Raw genomic sequence first — 20,305 nt, 5'->3', positions numbered from 1 at the left:
TTTTCTATCAAGGAATACGAGAACTCAGCTCCCTTTCATAGTTGGGACCAAAAACCTACTGGCATATTCAGGTGCCCTGTGAGCTGCTATAGGCCCTAACTGAAACTATCTGTGGTCACATGTGCATCAAGTTCAAATGGGCACCTGGCTAACTACCCGTAAGGCTTTGTGCCTGCTAAGTATCCTGCTTGGCTACCAGAAAGACTGTCTCAGCTGCATCATCTCAATCCCAGGCAAGAGGGAAGTTGCCATTTCTTATTTATTTATTTATTTATTTATTTATTTTGAGACGGAGTCTCCCTCTGTCCCCCAGGCTGGAGTGCGGTAGCGCCATCTCGGCTCACTGCAAGCTCCGCCTCCTGGGTTTACGCCATTCTCCTGCCTCAGCCTCCCGAGTAGCTGGGACTACAGGCGCCCGCCACCTCGCCCGGCTAGTTTTTTGTATTTTTTAGTAGAGACGGGGTTTCACCGTGTTAGCCAGGATGGTCTTGATCTCCTGACCTCATGATCTGCCCGTCTCGGCCTCCCAAAGTGCTGGGATTACAGGCTTGAGCCACCGTGCCCGGCCGGAAATTGCCATTTCTAAACCTGCAAGACAATCACAGGTTAGCATAACATCATTAACAAGACCATGACATATGATGGGGCTATGCATATAGCCCTGTAGCAACACTGTTAAAGTCCATTGCCTCCCTTCCATAAAGGCAGACTGTTCCTGGCTCTCTGGAGCAACGTTAATGGAGAATAATGCATTAGCTAAGTCTGCCACAAAGTGGTACTGTTCCATTTTCGTTGTCAAGCAGTCCATCAAATCCATGATGGAGGATACAGCTACATGCAGAGGGGGTGGTACTTTATTCAGTTCCTGGTAATCCACTGTCATCCGCCAAATCCAATTAGCCTTTCTGACTGGCCATACTGGGGAGTTATAGGGGCTATGGGTGCCACACACTATTTGCACCTCCTCTAACTTCTTAATAGTCTCAGTTATCTCCATATGCCCCTGGCAAATGGTATTGACAAGTGGAGGTAACTCATCGGGGTTGTGGCAGAACTTGGCGCTGGTGATGTGTATGCCCATGTAGTACCGGCTTTACTACACGAACTCAGAGTCTGAATTCTCTGGCGGTGGTGTGTAAGCCCATGCAAAATGTCCGCCTCTAGAATATAGTCAGGTATGGGAGAGACATACACAGCATATAGGTGGACAGCCAAGTGGCCCATGCCAAGATGCAGAGACACAGGTTTCGCTTTCACTGACTGGCCCTCATAACCATCAATAAATGCAGCTTTGCCCGGAAACCTACCCAGGTTCCCATAAACAAGACTGCAGTCTGCACCAGTATCTACCAGTACTAGGACCCACTGTACATTAGTCGGGGACCAGAGGATTGCCAGCTCCACATATGGCCTCTGATCGTCTGGTTCCCCCACAAGCCGGGCATCTCGGCCAGTTCCCTAATCAAACAGGAATGGCCCTGCATCCTTGCCTGTCTGCAAATAGTCCTTGGGTTGAAGCGTCCAGGTGGGGCTGGGTTGAGCAACATTGTTTTGACCCCTCTTGGGCATTTTCCAGAATTGCTGCTCCGGGGACAATTGCCTCCACAGAGTCAATAGCATTCCGTTGGGTTGCCTGTCAATTTTCTCCTGAGCAACCCTAGCTGCAATTAAGTCAATCCACATCTGCATGTGGGTCACCTTCTGGGGCCCCTTTTTATCTCCTGGCGTGGTTACCTGGGAATGAGGAGTCTTCACCTTCTTTTTGGTACAAACTCCCCAGTCCTGCCAACAGCCTTCTGTCTCCAGGAGAGTTGCCATAGTAATAGTCATTTCATGTATGCAGTGCTCCACATACAGGGTGAGAACAGTGGCTAGACAGGCAAAAGCACTCAGGGGTGCTGAGCCCAGCATAAGATCCCTCATGTCGGAGATAAAGGGTTCATCATCTGGCCCCAGGTATTTGGATCAAACATAGCCTGCCACATATCCAGCTCATGGAGTACCTGCACCAAATCAGTATACGACTGCTATCTACTGACAGTTTCTGCTGTTTCACCTGCATCAGTTCAGACTGTAATTAAAGAAGTCAGCTTTTTCATCTTGGAGGTGGAGCAGGAAATGCCTCAGCTCCTTCATCGCAGAGATGGAGCATTCAGGCAGGGAGGGGCTCCCCTGGATGGTGCTGGCGTTGCTTACCTAACTCCCACAACTCAGTGGGGGTATAAGCACAATAAGAGGTGTGTTGCACCACTGTGGGGGCTCCCTGGGCTCTCCCCTGAGGTCCCATCAGATGCTCATATTCTACCTTCTGACAGATCGCGGGGTGAGCCCACAGCGGGGGAGCCGCCTCCTCCTTAGCATCAGACCTAACGGGAGTTTCCAGCTGGGAGGATGGGCTCAAGGTTGCACTCACAGCTGTTGCTAACTCCTGTTTTGGACCGTTTATCTGGGCCTCTAAGTACCCTGCTTGTGCCTAGAGGTCCTTCACCACCAGGTTTTGCTCCGAGCTGTGAATTTGGGTCCCCACACACGTGGCTTGTGCCTGGAGTTCCCTTACCTGGGAAGCCTCCGGTAGGGACTGAGCATGTACTTTCCACAGTGCTGTCAAAAACACCCATCCAACTCTGCCAACGAAGGTGTGTTCCTTCTCAGTGCTGTGTGCTTCCAGCTGCTTCAGTACTTTCTCTATACTCTTGGTAGACCTGTCCACTGCCTCCCGTATTTCCACTGGGGCCTATCCTAGCAGCACCACTTCCACTGGGTACCACAGCCAGTGCTGCGCCACACAGCTGACCTGGGAGCCTCAGTGGCTGAAGACCCACTCATCTCATCCTGCCGACTGTGCCAATTTTCAGGTCTAGGGTCAGGTTTCAGCCCATGCTGAGGTCCAAAGGGAGTGGGTGGATGGGTGGCAAATAGCTGAAAGAACATATGTAGATGAAATATGGCTTTATTCAGCAGCTCTTTTACACTGTTTTTACTCTGTCTCGGCTGCTTCCTCTGGCCACTCCCAGGTACAGCTGCACAGCTAGCTCTCCTTTCAGGGTCAGCAGCTCAACTCTTTCCCTCTGGGCACAAGCAAGCTGAGCTGTGTCCTGGCACCCCCCTGTCCATCTGCAAGACCGATAGCTCTGACTCTTTCTCTGGGTGTGAGTGTGCCTGTACAGTGTCAACAGGGAAATTATGCCTTTTACAGACTATAGTGACTTATAACCAAATGATGAGGCTTCCCATGTTATAGCTACATAGTGTGTGCCTGTGCTATAATACTGCTGAGTCATGCAGGATGTTTACCTTGCCTGTGCCTGCTTGGCTGCAGTGCAGCCATGTTCCTTACACAAGGTCATGAACTGATTTATGTAGAGAAGGAAGGAAGTTGAAGGTGAGAAGAGAAGGTGTGATCACTGGAGTAGAGAAATGCAGTAGGGTTCCCTACTTGAGATTAGGCATGAATAATTTAAATCAAGACGAATCAGTGGGTTTATGTGCTTTTCTCTACCTTCATTTAGCTACAGGTGCAGAGTAGCTCACAGTTTACATCACAAATGGATTTAGGATTAGAGGACAAGGAGGTTGAGGGTATATGGTAGGGATTGACTATAATAATAGTTCATGGCAGCTAAGATAGATATAGGGGGAAGGGAAGCAATGAATAAAAGCATGATCTATGATTATGGGTAAAAACATGGCCTAGAGTAGGTCCACAGGAGTGTTTAACTGAGGCCAGGAGCAGTGGTTCATGCCTGTAATCCGAGCACCTTGGGAGGCTGAGGCAGGTGGATCACCTGAGGCCAGGAGTTTGAGACTAGTCTGACCAACATGGTGAAACCCCATCTCTACTAAAAATACAAAAATTAACAGGGTGTGGTGGCTCATGTCTGTAATCCCAGCTATTAGAGTGACTGAGGCAGGAAAATCGCTTGAACCTGGGAGGTGGAGGTTGGAGTGAGCCAAGATCACGTCACTGCATTCCAGCCTGGGAGACAGTGTGAGACTCCATCTCAAAAAAACAAAACTAAAACAGAGTGTTTAACTGAAGTAGAGTGGAGAACAAGATTGGGAAGTAGAGGCTAATGAACTGAAAAGCTAGAGGTCAGAAGAATTATCACCATGGACATTGAAATTGCCAAGTGATGTGTCAGAAATATTACGAAAAAGTGATAGTGGCCAGGTGCTAATATTCTTCAAGTCACATTAGGGATGATTCAGGGGTCTGTAGATGGCTACAAAAAGGAAGGGTAGAAAGTAGTGGAGTCTGAGACATGATTTTCAAGACAGGGATTTTTAAAGAAAGTAGGGACCATGTTAGAGAAGTGGTACTGAAGAGAAAACTGAACATTTATCCACATTTTAGACACAGGTACAATGACTGTGGGAAAGAAAACAGCTGCCACCTGAGAGGGCTGAAGGGAAAGCAGTAGCCTCAGGAAAAAGATAGTTTTCTTATTTATTCATTTTTTTAGAGACAGGGTCTCACTCTGTTGCCCATGCTGGAGAGCCGTGTCATGATCATAGCTCACTGCAGCCTCAGACTCCTAGGCTCAGGTGATCCTCCCACCTCAGTCACCAAGTAGCTGGGACTATAGGTGCATGTCACCACATCCAGGTTTTTTTTTTTTTTTTTTTTTTAACTTTTGTGGAGACAAGATCTCACTATGAACTCCTGGGCTCAAGTGATCTTCCCACCTCAGCCTCCCGGCAGAGACTGGGTAATTTATAAGGAAAACAATTTATTTTCTTATAGTTCTAGAGGCTGGGAAGTCCAAGATCAAGGTGCTGGCAGGTTCCATGTCTGGTGAGGGCTGCTCTCTGCTTGCAAGATGGCATATTGATGCTTCATCCTCTGGAGAAAAGGAACATTGTGTCCTCCCATGGTGGAATGTGGAAGGGCAAGAAAGGACAAACTCCCTCCAAGCCCTTGTATAGGAGCATTATTTATTCATTCATAAGGGTGGAGTAACTCAAGGGTTTTTCTCCAAGGGCTTTTTACTTTTGCCATCCATCTATGATGCCTTTGCAATCTAATCTTGCATAATATATAATCCCACACTGTCACTACAACATCACGATTTGCTAGAGTGATTAAAACTTTGTGGTACACTGCAGTATTTCTAGTTACACTGCAGATGCTTTTAACGTCAACCATATTGTAAGACATTTTTTCTAAAATATATCTTTCCCCTGATTTATTTAGTAGATTGTAATAAAAATGCTGGATACTTCCTTTGATAATTTGAGATATTAACATATTTCAAAATGATCCTTATGGATATCATTGTGTACTACTATTCATAAAGAATATTTATATTAGTGGGCTGAATCTGTACAAATTAGGAAATATTTTAAGGATATAGCAATTTGCTTACCAATTAAGGACTGGGACTGGAGGAAGTTGTTTGCATAGTTGGGAAAAATCTTTTGTCACTGATATTAAAATTGCCAGCTCAAGGGGATATTAAAAAACAGGCCAACTTCTAGTTTGTTTTATCATTGTTTTAAACTTCTGTACAAAAAAAATACAGCCCTTTGTTGACTATACTCATGGCAGAAAAATCCCATGGCCCCATCCTTGTTATATCATTAGGATACAGAGTACTAGAGAGAATAATATAATGAATATCTTTCTACTTATCTTCTGGCTTGGTCAACTCTTAATATTTTATCATACTGACTTTAGATTTTTATTATAATGAAATAAAACATTACGTTTATAACTGAAACTCCTGTGTAATTTTTTCCTCTGTTCTCTTCCTAGAGGTAGCCACTATGTTAAATTTAATTTTCTGCATTCCTATGCATATTTTTATCTTTTATCTTGGTGTACATATGCATGTACTGCAAAGCAATATGGCTTCTGCATATCCATAAACAATATAGTATTATTATTACCATAAACAATATAGTATTATTATTATTGTTAGTTAGGCTTTTAATTTTGAGGTAATTGTATGTTCACATGCAATTGTAAGAAATAATACAGAGATCCCTTGTACTCTTAGCCCAGTTTCTCCCAATGGTAATATCTTGCAAAATTATAGAGCAGTGGTTACAACCAGGATGTTGACATTAATATGATGAAGATATAGAACACTCCTATCACTAAAAGGATTCTTCATGTTGCTCTTTTACAGCTACACCTACCTTCCTTTTGCCCTATCCATTCTTTAACCACTGGCAACCACGAATCTGTCCTCCATTCCTAGAATTTTGTCATTTCAGGAATGTTATGTAAATGGAATCATATGGTATGTGTAACCTTTTGATATTGGCCTTTTTTCACTCAGTGTATTTCTCTGGAGATTCATCCAGGTTGTTTCACATATCAATAGTTTGTTCCTTTCTAGTGATGGGTTGTATTCCATGGTATGGCTATACCATGATTATTTTGTTTTCAGTTTGAGACTATGAAGAATAAAGCTATAAACATTTGTGTACAGGTTTTTATGTGAACACATTTTCAATTTTCTGTGATAAATGCCCAGCAGTTAATACTGGGTCAAGTGGTAGTTGCATGTTTAGTTGTTTCCCCTTATTTAAAAAAAGTGGTAAAATACACATAACATTAAATTTACCATCTTAACTATTTTAAAGTGAACAATTCAGTGGTATTAAATACATTTATAATGTTGTGCAACTATCACCACTATCTTTGGAACTCTTATCAGTGTGTAAAGCTGAAATTATATCCATTAAACATTAATCCAATCCATTAAATTGTTTCCAGTAAATCCCTGTTACCTCTGGTAACCACCCTTCTACTTTCTGCCTCTATGATTTTAACTACTCTAAGAACACTAAATGGAATCATGCAATACTTTTCTCTTTGTGACTGGCTTATTTCACTTAGCTTAATTTCCTCAGGTTTCATCCATGTTATAGCATATGTCAGAATTTCCTCCCTTTTTAAGCTGGAATAGTATTTCATTGTATGTGTATACCACATTTTGCTTATCCATTTATTCATCAGTGAACACTTGGGTTATTGCCATGTTTTAGCTATTGTGAATAATGCTGCTATCAACATGGGCAGACAAATACATGTTGGAGTTCTGCTTTCAAATCTTTTGGGGACATGTACCCAGAAAAGGAACTGCTGAATATATGGTAATTCTTTTTAAATTTTTGAGGAATTGCCATTTGTTTTCCGCAGAGGCTGTACTATTTTACATTTCCACCAATAGTACACCAAGGTGCTCATTATTCCACATCCTTGCCAACACTTGCTATGTTTTTTTTAATAGTAGCCATTTTAATGGGTGTGAGGTGGCATCTCACTTTTAGTTTTAATTTGCATTTCCGTAATGATAAGTGGTATTGAGCATCTTATATGCTTATTGGCCATTTGTATAACTTTGAATAAATGTCTGTTCAAATCCCTCATCCACTTTCGAATTGTTTTTGTTATTGAGTTTTAGGAGTTCTCTATACACTGGATATTAATCCCTTGACAGATATAGAATTTACAAATATTTTCTCCCTTTCTGTGAGTTGCCTTTTCACTCTGACAATGTTTTTGATGCTTAAAAATTTTTTAATTTTCATGAAGTTAAATTTATCTATTTTTTTCTTCTGTTGCCTGTGCCTTTGGTGCCATATCCAATAAATCATTGTCAAATCTAATGGAAGCTTTTCCTTATGTCTTCTTCTAAGAATGTCAAGTTTTAGGTCTCACATTTAGGTATTTGATCCATTTTGAGTTAGTTTTCTATATGGTGTTTGGTAAGGGTTCAACTTCATTATTTTGCATGAGGATATCCAGTTTTCCTACTACCTTGTGCTGAAAAGATTGTCCCTTCCCTATTGAATGGCCTTGGCATCTGTGATATTGTGATTTATAACAAGAAATATATACTGTATTAGGTTTTCATTCTTATTTCCTGACATACAACTCCTAAAATCCTTGGACTCTCCAAAGTGATGTGTCTTTTTGTATACCCGTGCATTGACTGATGACCGGAAGTCCCTAGGTAGTTTTAGGATGGGGGCTGGTCACCAGAAAGACCAAGGCATGATTAGAGGATTGGAACGTTTGCCTCATCTTCCAACCCTCAGGGAGAGGAAAGGGGCTGAAGGTTAAGTTGATCACCAATGGCCAATAATTTAGTCAATCAAGTCTATTAAATGAAGCCTCTATAAAATCCCAAAAGAAACTGAATCAGGGGAGCTTCCTGATAACTGAAGAGGAAGTTCCTGGAGGGCAGTGCCCCAGAAAGGACATGGAAGTTCTGTACCCCTTCCCCCCCACTTCCCCTTATGCATCTCTTCATCAGGTGTCCATTATATCCTTTGCAATATCCTTTATAATAAACCAGAAAACATGTTTTCCTGAGTTCTGTGAGCCATCCTGGCAAATTAATCAAACTTGGGACATGGGTCATGGGAACCCCAATTTATAGTCTATTGGTCAGAAGTATGGATGACAATCTGTTACTTGTATCTGAACTGAGCCCTCAACTTGTGGTATCTGATGCTATCTCCAGCTAGATAGTGTCAGAATTGAATTGAGTTAGGGGACACCAAGCTGGTGTTCTGTAAAGAATCTGCCAAGACTTGGTTGCTTGTGGGGAGAAATCCCCACTCACATTTTGGTGACTAGAGGTCACAAAAGTGATCTGTGTTTTGAGTAGAGTAAAACAACAAGTGTTTTTCCTCTCAGAGCACCCTTGTTAAAAAAATCATTTGACCACATATGTGAGGGTTTATATGTCTGCCTTTATGCCAGTGTCACACTGTTTTGATTACTGTAGCTTTGTAGTAAGTTTTGATATTAGAAAGTGTGAATCCTCCAGCTTTGTTCATTTTCAAGATTGTTTTGACTCTTCAAGGTCCCTTGAAATCCCACATGAATTTTAGAATTAAAAAAAGAATTCTGCAAAAACTGTCATTGAAATTTTAATAGAAGTACATTTCAACATGACATTTGGGGGGACAAATACCCAAACTATATCAACATGCATTTAGGGATGATGGTCATCACCTACTCTAGTGTTATAAGATTTAAATGTCATCAGAGACAAGCCATTCATACAAAGACTTGGAAACACCTTTGGTAGCTGTGGTTCTCTGGGCAGTTGCATCTTGCAGGAGTGACTTGTTCCACCTGGGTCCACCATTTTGATGCATTTGTCATCATCTATCATCATTACCATCACAGCAGCTAATATTTACTAGCCCTTACTATTTTCCAGGCACCATGTAAATTACTTTACATGCATTATTTTGTTTCTCATAACAACCTTATAAAGTAGGTACTGTAATTTATCTCCATTTTATACTCAAGGAAGCCAAAGCCTACAACAAATTAAATGCTAGCTCAGAGCGACTAGCCAGGATTCAAACTCAGGCAGTCACAGCCCAGCTTCCAAGTTCTTAACCACTGTGCTGCATTGCATTTCTTTATTACTTTATGATTATTTGCAAAAGGAAGAGATAGAAGTCTAATTATAAGAATGTCATTTATATAGCATCAAAGAAAAATCAGGAGCATTTTCGATAAAAATCTCTATATTGTGTGTGATTTAAAATCCTCAGTCATTGACTTCAGCTCAAGATAGTGTGCTTATCCATTAGTTGTTTCTCCTCCCACCTTCAAAAATTATTAATATGTAAATGTTCTTAAAAGTGTGGAAACATGCCATAATGTAACATTATTTTGGCATATTCCTATCTTTATTCTTATGGATGTCTTTTGCTTTTACTTGTTGCAGTTTTAGTGTACATATAATTTAAGTTTTTTATTAAGATTAGCAATTATAAGCATGTTTCCATACTATATAATCTTTATAATGATCATTTGAGTAGATGTGTTATGATTTACTTACCCATTCTCCTACTGTTAGACATAATACTTGCACAAATCACTTTCAAAGAACATTTTCATGCATATTACTTTCTCTTTCATTTGGGTTATTTTCCCAAGATAAATTTCTTGTGGGGGAAAATTACTAGGCCAGTGGGTTGATCATTTCTATGGTTTCTTATACTGTTTAATATCAGACACATGGTTGGAATTGGGAGTGCTGACTGAATCAGAGCCAAATGAGGTCATTACCGCACTGTCTCTATAGAGATATTTTCATGACATATCAATATATTGCCAACAATTGATGTTAATTAGAGGTTTATTTGCCGAATGTCTTAACTTCTTGGCGTTCTCTGTGGTTGTTCTAATGGTTGATGTGGTTAGGTTTGGTGTATGACCCCACATCTATCTGAGATTTATACTCCTTGAATTGCAATAATGTTCAGTGTATATTTTAATCATTGAAATAATTATAGATTTTTAAAATTCCTCTGGAAAACAATTATTTGTTAGCATTTTTAAAACCTCAGGGGACAAAATAGAATTAAATGAAGGGAAAATAGAACACAGAGATGTGGACAAAAGGAAGTGTCATGACATGCTTATGATCTTTTTCCAATTGTGCCCACCCTGCTGTGCTGCTGACCGTCACACTAATCCATTAGGGCTTCACAGGGGAGCACGAGCCTTGTGTTCATGACTTGCTGAACTGATTTCTGGGAGAGTTTGGATGATATACAAGTGACTAGCTATATATGCATGTGCCAAATTAGACAAACCTCCTTCAGTTTCAATTGGATGGTCCTACCTACCCTTTTTTTGCTCTTTCACTTCTTCAGCTTAGCCAGCAGGCCTTGAACCCTAATGTAGCACCCCAAGTGAGCCACTCTCTTGGTGCTGTGGTCGTGGCCTCTGTTGAGGCACCCTGGCTCTCGCAACTCATCCCTTTGTCCCAGAACCTTGATCGGCAACTCTTCCTTATTAGGGAAAGCATGTATCACTAAATTCTTGATGGAGACTGAAGCCAATATTTTATTATATTTTTAGAGATACCAAACTTAAGATATTAAGCAATGACATCAGGCCCAATATCAGATTTCTCAATGAGACATTTTGAGTATGGGTGTTTGGTTGTTTCCTCATTTTACACTCTGTGAAGGTTAATGTCACATGTTGTCTTATACATTGCCTAAGCTCACTTGTCCTTCCTGCTAGTGACTGTGACTTCAGTTGTTGCTCATAGCTGTTCAGGTGCAGATCACCTGCTCCTAACTTCTCCAATGGCTACCTGCTCTGTCTTTTGTACTCAAAACCCAAGAGTTGGATATTTTATCTTTCTAGTTCTACTTCTCATTGAGCCCATGGAGGTCTCCTGGCCTGATGCTCCTATGGGCAATTGTGACAAGGTAAAAATGAGGTGTGAAAGAGACACTGGTGAATATCCCATCACATAACTGCCTATGTTGATTTACTATTTCTTGCCTCTTTGTTGACAATTGATGCTTCACTCCATTTCCTCAGCTGCTGCTTTGCCTTATTATGATGGTGATTATGGTATTCTAGCCTGGCTATCTTGCTTCTAAGTAAACACCTCTCTTGTTTCAGCCTGGCCCCAAGTTCTTCCTACCCTGATGCTGTTGCTGATATGGCCAGTGTTTTTCAGCTGGCATAGCCTTGGTCAGCTAGAGCTGAAGAGCACTTGCCAATTTCCTTCAGGCACCACCCAGTCCACATTGCTTATTTAGGATACAAGTTTGGTCCACAGGTATTTGAGTTTGCAACCCTTGAACAGGCTTTTTAGCTTCACACCTGCATGCCTGCAGGCTCTCTGCCCACTTGTATTTTCCTGAGTTGCCAGGACTATATCTTATATTTGTGACAGTTGTTTTTGTCACTCTGAGCTAGGTGCTGCCACCACAGCTGCTGTTAATGGTGCTCTCTCGGGTACAGATCTTTACCAATGACCCCAGCCACTGGCAATAGGCTCAGTGCTGTAATGGTTCTAACTTTCCCATAAGTACAGGGACACATTCTTTCTTTCTTCAGTATCGTGATCTGTTAGAGGTGTCTCCAAGTAAAATTGCTGTGCCTTGCATAGTTTAATGAGAGCTCTGCAGTTTCACACTCCTGGGGGTACCTGGACCCCTCCATGGGGCTGGGTTAGGCCAGGGTCAAGCAACAGTAGCCATTTCTGCATCTTGAAACCAGCACTCCCTTCTGTGTGTTAACCCTGTGGAGGAGTCTGGATTCTTTAGGATGATTTTTTTTTTTTTTTTTTTCCAGAGGCCCTGAAATGGGACACTTTACAATTTGAATCTGTTAGATCTCCCTGCTCCACTTCGGAGTTCCCACAAGTTTATGCATTTCCGAACCCCACTTGTGGTTTTCAACTTTCTCCCCAGGAAGCCTCTCAGCCTCCCTGAAAACTGGAGAATGCAATAGATATGCTGACGGAGGGGAGTTGTCTAGCCTTACCTCCACAGTCCTGAAATGTATTTACATGTTAATCTCAACCCCAGACAGAACGCCTTTATGAGGTATAGCAACTGGCTCCCCCAAACATACTGTAATGATGTATCTGATTTGCATTGGTGCCCCCTAAGTGCCTGGCACAGGACTTTGTGCATAATTGGTGTTTGGTTTATGTTTTAATTGGATGATTTTAGTTAACAATGTTTTCTGGACTGGAAAAATGGAGACCGGCACCCAAAAATGTCACAACAAGTGCATATCACCTGATATGAAATAAAAATTGGCTTAAAAACAGTTTGTTACCATAATGCTATTTTAAAAATGAATTTGCATAGAGAAAAGACTGAAGGACATATGGCATGACTATTAATAACATTCCTGTGAGCAATAATTATGGTTAACTTTTATCCTTTCTTTTTGATGATTTCCTTCCTTCCTTCCCTCCCTCCCTCCCTCTCTTTCATTTCCTTCCTTCCTTCCTTCCTTCCTTCCTTCCTTCCTTCCTTCCTTCCTTCCTTCCTTCCTTCTTTCTTTCTTTTCTTGTCTCACTCTTTCCCCTAGGCTAGAGTTCTGTGGTGTGATCTCGGCTCATTGCAAGCTCCGCCCCCCAAGGTTCATGCCATTCTCTCACCTCAGCCTCCCGAGTAGCTGGGACTACAGGCACCTGCCACCATGCCCAGCTACTTTTTTGTATTTTAGTAGAGATGGGGTTTTATCGTGTTAGCCAGGATGGTCTCCATCTTCTGACCTCGTGATCTGCCCGCCTCGGCCTCCCAAAGTGCTGGAATTACAGTCATGAGCCACTGTGCCTGGCCGATTTCTACTTTCTTAAAGCTATGACAATGAACATATTTTTGTAATACAATGTTAAATATAATGCCTTACAATTTTTTTTGATTATACTTGCATGTGATTTTAATTAAACGAAGCAAACAGAATGCACAATATCGAGCCCTCTGAGTTACTGCTGGTAACAGATTGAATTGAAAACAAATGCATGCCTAAATGAAGTATATTCCTAAGAAATTCTAATAGAAAAGTATATGAGCCATCTCGGATATCCAGCAGGAGGAGAATTTCAGGAGGTAATAACACTTGTCAAAGGAATAGAGTGTTGGCATCTTTTTTTTTTTTCTTTTTTGAGACAGAGTCTTGCTCTGTCACCCAAGCTGGAATGCAGTGGCGCGATCTTGGCTCACTGCAACCTCTGCCTCCTGGGTTCAAGCAATTCTCCTGCCTCAGCCTCCCAAGTAGCTGGGATTATAGGTGCCCACCACCACACCTGGCTAATTTTTTGTATTTTTAGTAGAGACAGCATTTCACCGTGTTGACCAGGCTGGTCTCAAACTCCTGACCTCAGGTGATCCATCTGCCTTGGCCTCCCAAAGTGCTGAGATTACAGGCATGAACCACCGCGCCTGGCCTGGCATCCTTTACATAACAGAGAATGAGTAGCTTTTCATTATGCCGTATGTACACAGGGGTAAGAAAAAACAAAACAGAGAAATATTTACATGGAATCTCAAATGACCTTTGTGCCAAGGAAAAGTTATTTTTATTAGGGAATCCTATGAAATACTTTTTCTCATTGTGATCCCCTGTCATCATTTGTGATAATAGCAGTATATCATGGTGAGGAAGGCCTTGGCCTTGGCATTCCACAGGCAAGTTTGAATCCTGGCTCTGTTACTCACCCTGTAACTCTCAACCAATCATTTAACTTTCCTATTGTCAGCTTCTTAATTTTTAAACTGGTAGATAATAATGCCAACTTGATATGGTTCTTGTGGGGATTGAGGTAACTCATAAAGAACATAATGCTTTTGGCATGTGATAAGCATTTGATGCACACAAGTGCGTATTGCTATTAAGGATAACAATAGGAATTGTTGGTATCATTTATTGATACCTATTATATTCAGGGAACTATTTTTATTTCCTTTATATTTTTCTTTCACTTATTCCTTAAATCAACTTTTGATATGAATGAGAAAACTTGAGCCCCACAGAGTTTACGTTAACCTGCCCAAGGTAAAGAAAGTGGTAATAAAAAAGCTACAGCTGACATTTGGACCTATATCAATCTGATTCAGATTTTTACTCAATATTCCACAGAATTAACGTTTGACAATGTATTATTTACATAGTGATTTATTTTTGGTAATTACCGATAAAAAACTTTGACTAGCTTTTCAGCAAAACTTTATGGTAGAAAAAAATATTCATCTGACCACCAGAGGGCGCTTGACCAAAGTTCTGTAATTACACTCACCACTCAGAACCTCTCACATCGTTACATTCTACAGCGAAATAATTTGCCAGGTTCCACGTAGGTAAAACAGCAAAAGGCAGCAGTCCATACAATGAAGTAAATGTGTTTATTTTTGAAATAGAGTCTGTCTTAGGTAGTCAGACTACGGGAATACCGGAATACGGGAATCCGGGAATAGGGCAATCCCCTTTTGGACTATTTTCGGACATCCGTCCTTAGGCACACAATTTATTTAATGAATGCAATCCATTTTGATTTGTTAAAATAGCATCTGATTTAATAATTTGATGGTAACTTTCAGCTTAATCAGATTTTCATTAATTACTTGAAGGTATTTAGTTAAATACTTGAAACTTGAGGTTTATGGTAGAAGTGGCAAGTAGCCATTCATTCTGGCTACACAGTAAGCAAGGGCATCTACTTCATTGCCCCCAAAGGAACTGACCTATGTTTTGTAAAGACAGTTTGATTAAATAAAAGCAATTATGTCATCATTTAACATGCAGTTTACCAGTTGAGCACGTGTAGGGAGTATTATTTTCACTCTGTCGGTCTTGGGAATTTCTGAAGTTTATAAGTGTACCAAATCTGTTCTAGGCACTTAACTAACCTGTAGCACTTTGTGTCAATTGTAATTACAAGGACATGCACAGCCATTCCTGTATTTGAAACCTGCTTAGAATATCTGCAGTTTAAATTTGCCAATGGAGAAATCATCCTGTATTTATGTATTCTGTTAACAGAATAAATATGCAATGAGAAGGATAAATTCTTATTTATTAAGGATCTGATTATTCAGTTTTTAGATCACACGAGTTATTTTGCTCCTCATTTACTCAACAATTATGAGTTGGCACACAGTTTAATAAATACACACTGAATGGATAAATAATTAAGTGAATGAGTGCTTCTCATATGCAAGGCACAGGTCTAGTTGCTACGGGTGATGTAAAACAAAGCTTACATGGTTTCTGATCTCTAAGAAGTTTATGACATGGCTGGAAGATCAGATACAAGAAAAAACAAGTGAAATAACACAAGAGTTAAGTAACAGTAAAAGGCATCACAAGAAAGATAAGGTTAAATTCCAACTGAATGCGACAAAGAATGAGCACCATGAATCTGAAGAAGAAGTTATAGTCAGGGTAGGCCTTATGGAGGAGGTGAGAGATAAACTGGGCTTAAAATGTGAGAAGATTGGTGGAAGCAGAGGGCACTTTCAAATGGCGAAGGAAGTAGAATGAAAAAAATGGAGTGAACCAAAGCAAGGAAGATGGGAATATACAGCATGTTAGGACATGTGGAGTATGAGAAAGTATACAGGCCCAGGCTTTTCAAACTAGGGCGCTCACCTTCCTGGTGGGAGTGTTGTCCCCACAGTATAAACGGGGAGCACTCCCTCCAATGCCAGTTTCAAATGGAAAATATGAAGAAGGAATATTAAACAATTTAACTGGCAGATAAGTTAAATGTTTAATATTAAAACAAATGTGGATGTATTATAACAGAGAGGTGATGAGATGGAAGCCCAGAAAGTTTGTGACTTGTTCAAGGTTGTGTAACTTGTTCAGAGGACGAGTCTAGTGGAAGGGAGCGCTAGGCAGGTTGTTCTCAGTCTTGAATATCATGGTCAAGTGTGTACTTCGCTTTTGCTCTACTATTATGTCCTTTTATATCATTTGACTGCTCGTTAACTTCCCTGCCAAAAGGTTGTCAGGAAAAACTATAAAAGGAATTTGAACAAACTCATCACTTTTTTCCTTCTTGTTGATAGTGCTTATATGAGGATTAAGAAAATATGATATCAAAGCTTTCAAATGAAGTTTGAAAATCATTTGTTAATTGAAATCTTTTGAGTGTTTCCTGATCCCTATTGTTAACAGAGATAATATAATTGGATATAAATAAAATGTACTGTGATGGCTAACGGGGGGACTATATGTTTTTCAGATCTGGGACACATTTGATTTTTGAGAAGAAATAGATTATTCATTTAGCAAGAAGTACCGGTTGAGTACTGCCAATACAAATACTTTTTTGGGCCTGAAAAATAGTCTTCCATCTTTAATGATGACCTGGCTGAAAAGAAAACCTTGAACCTCAGGTGGGTGGGCTGGATTTCTTTTGCAGTCATAGGGCAAAGCTCTGAAGACATTTCCAGAATATCTCATCAGCAGAATGATTTTAAGGACTGAACTAAAATCTAGAGAAAATGATTGAGAAATGTTGAGTAATTAGTCTCCAAAAGATAAGGATGAGCTTTGGCCTTAAGATTTTAAATGACTTGGGACGAGGAGCAGTGGCTCATGCCTATAATCCCAGCACTTTGGGAGGCTGAGATGGGCAGATCACCTGAGATCAGGATTCAAGACCAGCCTGGCCAACATGGTGAAACCCCATCTCTACTAAAAACACAAAAATTAGCTGGGTGTGGTGTTGTGTGCTACTCGGGAGGCTGAGGTAGGAGAATTGCTTGAACCTGGGAGGCAGAGGTTGTAGTGAGCGGAGATTGGGTCATTGCACTCCAGCCTGAGCAACAGAGCGAGACTCCGTCTCAAAGAAAAAAAAAAAAAAGACATGGGACATGTGGTATCCTTTGAAGTACTAATGGCACAACTTGCCTCTTAGAAGTTCTTGAAGATATGGAAGGAGAGCAAAGTGATGTGTGTTGTAGAAAACAGGTGCCGCTGATTTGAATGAAGGTTCAAGGTGAGAGCTTGCCACACAAAGCAGACCCATGGACCTAGTCTACCCTATGCTAACCTGCATCCCCCACCCGCACAAACCGTAGAGGAGAGTGCCCCCACACATTCTGGCTGTTTCTCCTTGTACTGTGGGAATTTGAGCCTCCTTATCCTCACAAATGGTTCTGAAAGCCCTCAAAAGAGTGTATCACCAGTGTATTATTTTCCAATTTCTGCTGCAACAAATTACCACACTCTTAGTGGCTTAAAACCACACACACTTATCTTATATAGTTCTGGGGGCTGTAAGTCTAAAATGGGTCGGCAGAGCCATGCTGCCTTGGGAAGCTCCGTGGCAGAGCCCATTTCCTTGCCTTTTCCAGCTTCTGAAGACTGCCCACATTTCTTAGCTTGAGGCCTCTTTCTATATCTTGAAAGCCAGCAGTGCAGAATCTTTGAATCTCTCGGACCACTGCTTCTGTTGTATCTTCTCTGATTCTGACTCTCCTGCCTCCCTTTTCTAAGGACCCCGTGACTGATTGTCTTGGGTCCACCAAATAATCCAGGACAGTGTCCCCATTTCAACATCCTTAATCACATCTACAATGTCCCTTTTGCCCTGTAAGGTGATGCACTCACAGCTTCTGGGGTTTAGGACATGGGCATCTTTGGGGGATCTTCATTCCACCTACCCCAGCCAGTGCTCTGAGAACTAGTTGTTTTGGTCACAGCAGGAGGTCTGTGATTTTCTTCTTCTGATACTGGGTCACTAAATGCTGGCTTCATTTGCAGCTGGGGCCTCTTCCTCATCAGTGACAGATGCAGCAGCGGTGTCACAGATGTCTCCCAAAGGCACCGTCTCTCTGTGGATGCTGCCAGTCTCCAAGACTGAGGATGGCAACGTCAGCCCTACCGCTGCCCAAGGCCACTGCTGTTTTATATTGCTGCCACCACCATCAACATAGCCACCACCATGAGGGGGACCAATAATGTCAACGGGTTTCAGCATTTTCTCCATCATCACCCTTGGGACTTGGATGTGAGTCGTCCGGATAAGCTGAGAGACAGTCACCCTGCTTTGTTAATGACCACACCTTCCCTTGAACCCTGTCCCATTAGTTTTGAACCAGCTTCTCTCTTTCCCTTTGGGATCCGTCTGTCCCAGGAGGCTCCTCTGTTCCTCCTTATACCACAGCTCTCCTTTCAGGCTCAGATATTTTGGAATCTCAGTGTAAACACAGCTGGGACTCAGGCTGCCACGTAACACATGCTTCTCTTAGGCTACCTTCCCAAGTGTTTACATTCTGTGCTGGAAGAACTTGGCTCCTTCAAGAAACTCAGGGAAAGAATCAGTACAGTTCCTAATTTTTCACACTTTCTACCTAGTCTAGGATTGAGCATCTGGATCCAATTGGAGGTCGTTTGTCGTAATTTAGCACTTCCTATTAATTTGTAAGGGATTACTATTGAAATACATAATTTAGCAACTTCAGATTTTACAAGCTATGGCGAGTGCCATACCAAATAGGATTTGACTGGATTTATTGCTGTTGAAAAGGAAATCTTTGATTTTGTTCCTCCTAGCGACTATTGATTCATTTCATACCAAAGTGTATAAAATTGGACCTATAGAAAACATTTTCTTCCCTCGTTCTGGTTGGAATAAATGTTTTCACTTCATGAAATAAACAGTGAAAGAATTTTCATGAGTATGTGTGTAGTTTTAATGAGTTTTATTTCTCATGATGAAATGTATTAATATTTTATATGTTGTCCTCCTAGGAAATGGAGGAATATGAGCTCCTAGACTAGCTGCAGTTTGTCCAACAGGAATCAATATTCATAATGCTCAGGACAGTGGAGCCTAATTCCCAGAACCTCTGGTTGTGGAGGTTGAACTGGTCAGAGGAAGCAGACTGAGGAGGCATTGTTGCAGTAGGGAATATCCTGGCACATACCCAGCTTCTTCACCTGGGTGGCGAGGACAGAGGTTTCTGAAGACTCAGGAATGTGTGTGCAAGTCTTTAAGGAGTAGGAAAGGGGAGGAAGATGAGGGGTGGGCATGGCGGGAGGTACCTGAGAGATACAAAAACAGGATTCCAGTAGTTGGACTGTTGTCCTTCCACAGGCCTTTTCATTGATGTCCAAGAGTCATCTTTTGGTACCACTTCCTGGGGACATTTCCTCCCTCGAAAAGAGATTGATAACTGAGAATAACCCTAGCCATACTGGAATATAATTCCTGGTATCCTGAAAGTGTATTTTCACATTCAGATATACAGCTATACCCAGGTGTACCTACTCCCGTTCGTTTTGGGCAATGCGCGGTAGCTGAGGCCCATGGACTGAAACAAAGACCGCTTCTGCCATCTGCTGGGCACTCTGAGGAACTCAAAGGATTTTTGCACAGGAAGAGGGGGGGAGTTTGATGAATTTCGTTTCAAATTTACTTCAGCACTTGAGAATTTAGCCAAGTATTAAACAGATTAATTTTTGCCTTTGTGAAGGCTTGCATGCCTTTGATCATTCAGTCGTTTTAATGAACTCAACGTGGTTGTTTCCGATTTGGCCTTGAAAGCCTTGGCATGTCGCCGTGCTGAGTGGGAGCCTCGCTGCCTCCAGCTTGGGTTCCTTAGTTTTGGCAGGGTTTTCCTTCCCACTGATGGAAGGTTTACAGAGGAAAAAAAAAATCATTATGTCTGAAATTCTGCCAGGACACATCAGCGTATTTCCAGGCTGCCATCTACCATGTAACTCTCTGAAGATTTTATATATATATACACATGTATATAATATGTATATACATATACATGTGTGTATATATATAAATTGCAGTGCACCTGTTCCTAAGGAAAACTACCCTGTCGTAGGATCGCATGCTTTTATTAAATTAGATAATTTTAAATTTTAAATTGTATTTATGAGGATGTACAACTTGGGTTTCTTCCCTTAGGCTTCCTGGTCTCTGCGTTAAGTACAACTTGCCTTCAAGGTCAGCCTCCCAGCCTCTCAGAGATTTAACAGGGGCTTCTGGCACTAGCTTTACCCAGCAAGCTTAGCGTAGCACTATTTGTG

At 41.4% G+C, this 20,305-nt stretch overlaps 1 protein-coding gene and 2 long non-coding RNA genes across 5 annotated transcripts in view; 2 read left to right on the top strand and 1 right to left on the bottom strand.

Moving 5' to 3' along the window:
* LOC139364290 (uncharacterized) overlaps window positions 1-20,305 on the top strand; it is a 216,298-nt gene that overhangs the window by 72,603 nt on the left and 123,390 nt on the right. The window lies entirely within an intron of this gene.
* LOC105481808 (uncharacterized) overlaps window positions 1-20,305 on the bottom strand; it is a 71,194-nt gene that overhangs the window by 1,281 nt on the left and 49,608 nt on the right. The gene's annotated exons all lie outside the window — the stretch shown is intronic.
* LOC139364096 (uncharacterized) lies at window positions 16,457-18,678 on the top strand. The gene is made up of 3 exons (XR_011625362.1): window positions 16,457-16,650; window positions 17,175-17,255; window positions 18,023-18,678. It is a non-coding gene; the product is annotated as an uncharacterized lncRNA (long non-coding RNA).

This window comes from Macaca nemestrina, chromosome 7 (genome assembly GCF_043159975.1).
Source record: "Macaca nemestrina isolate mMacNem1 chromosome 7, mMacNem.hap1, whole genome shotgun sequence".
Lineage (NCBI taxonomy): Eukaryota > Metazoa > Chordata > Mammalia > Primates > Cercopithecidae > Macaca > Macaca nemestrina.
This window is presented reverse-complemented; position numbering and strand designations above follow the sequence as displayed.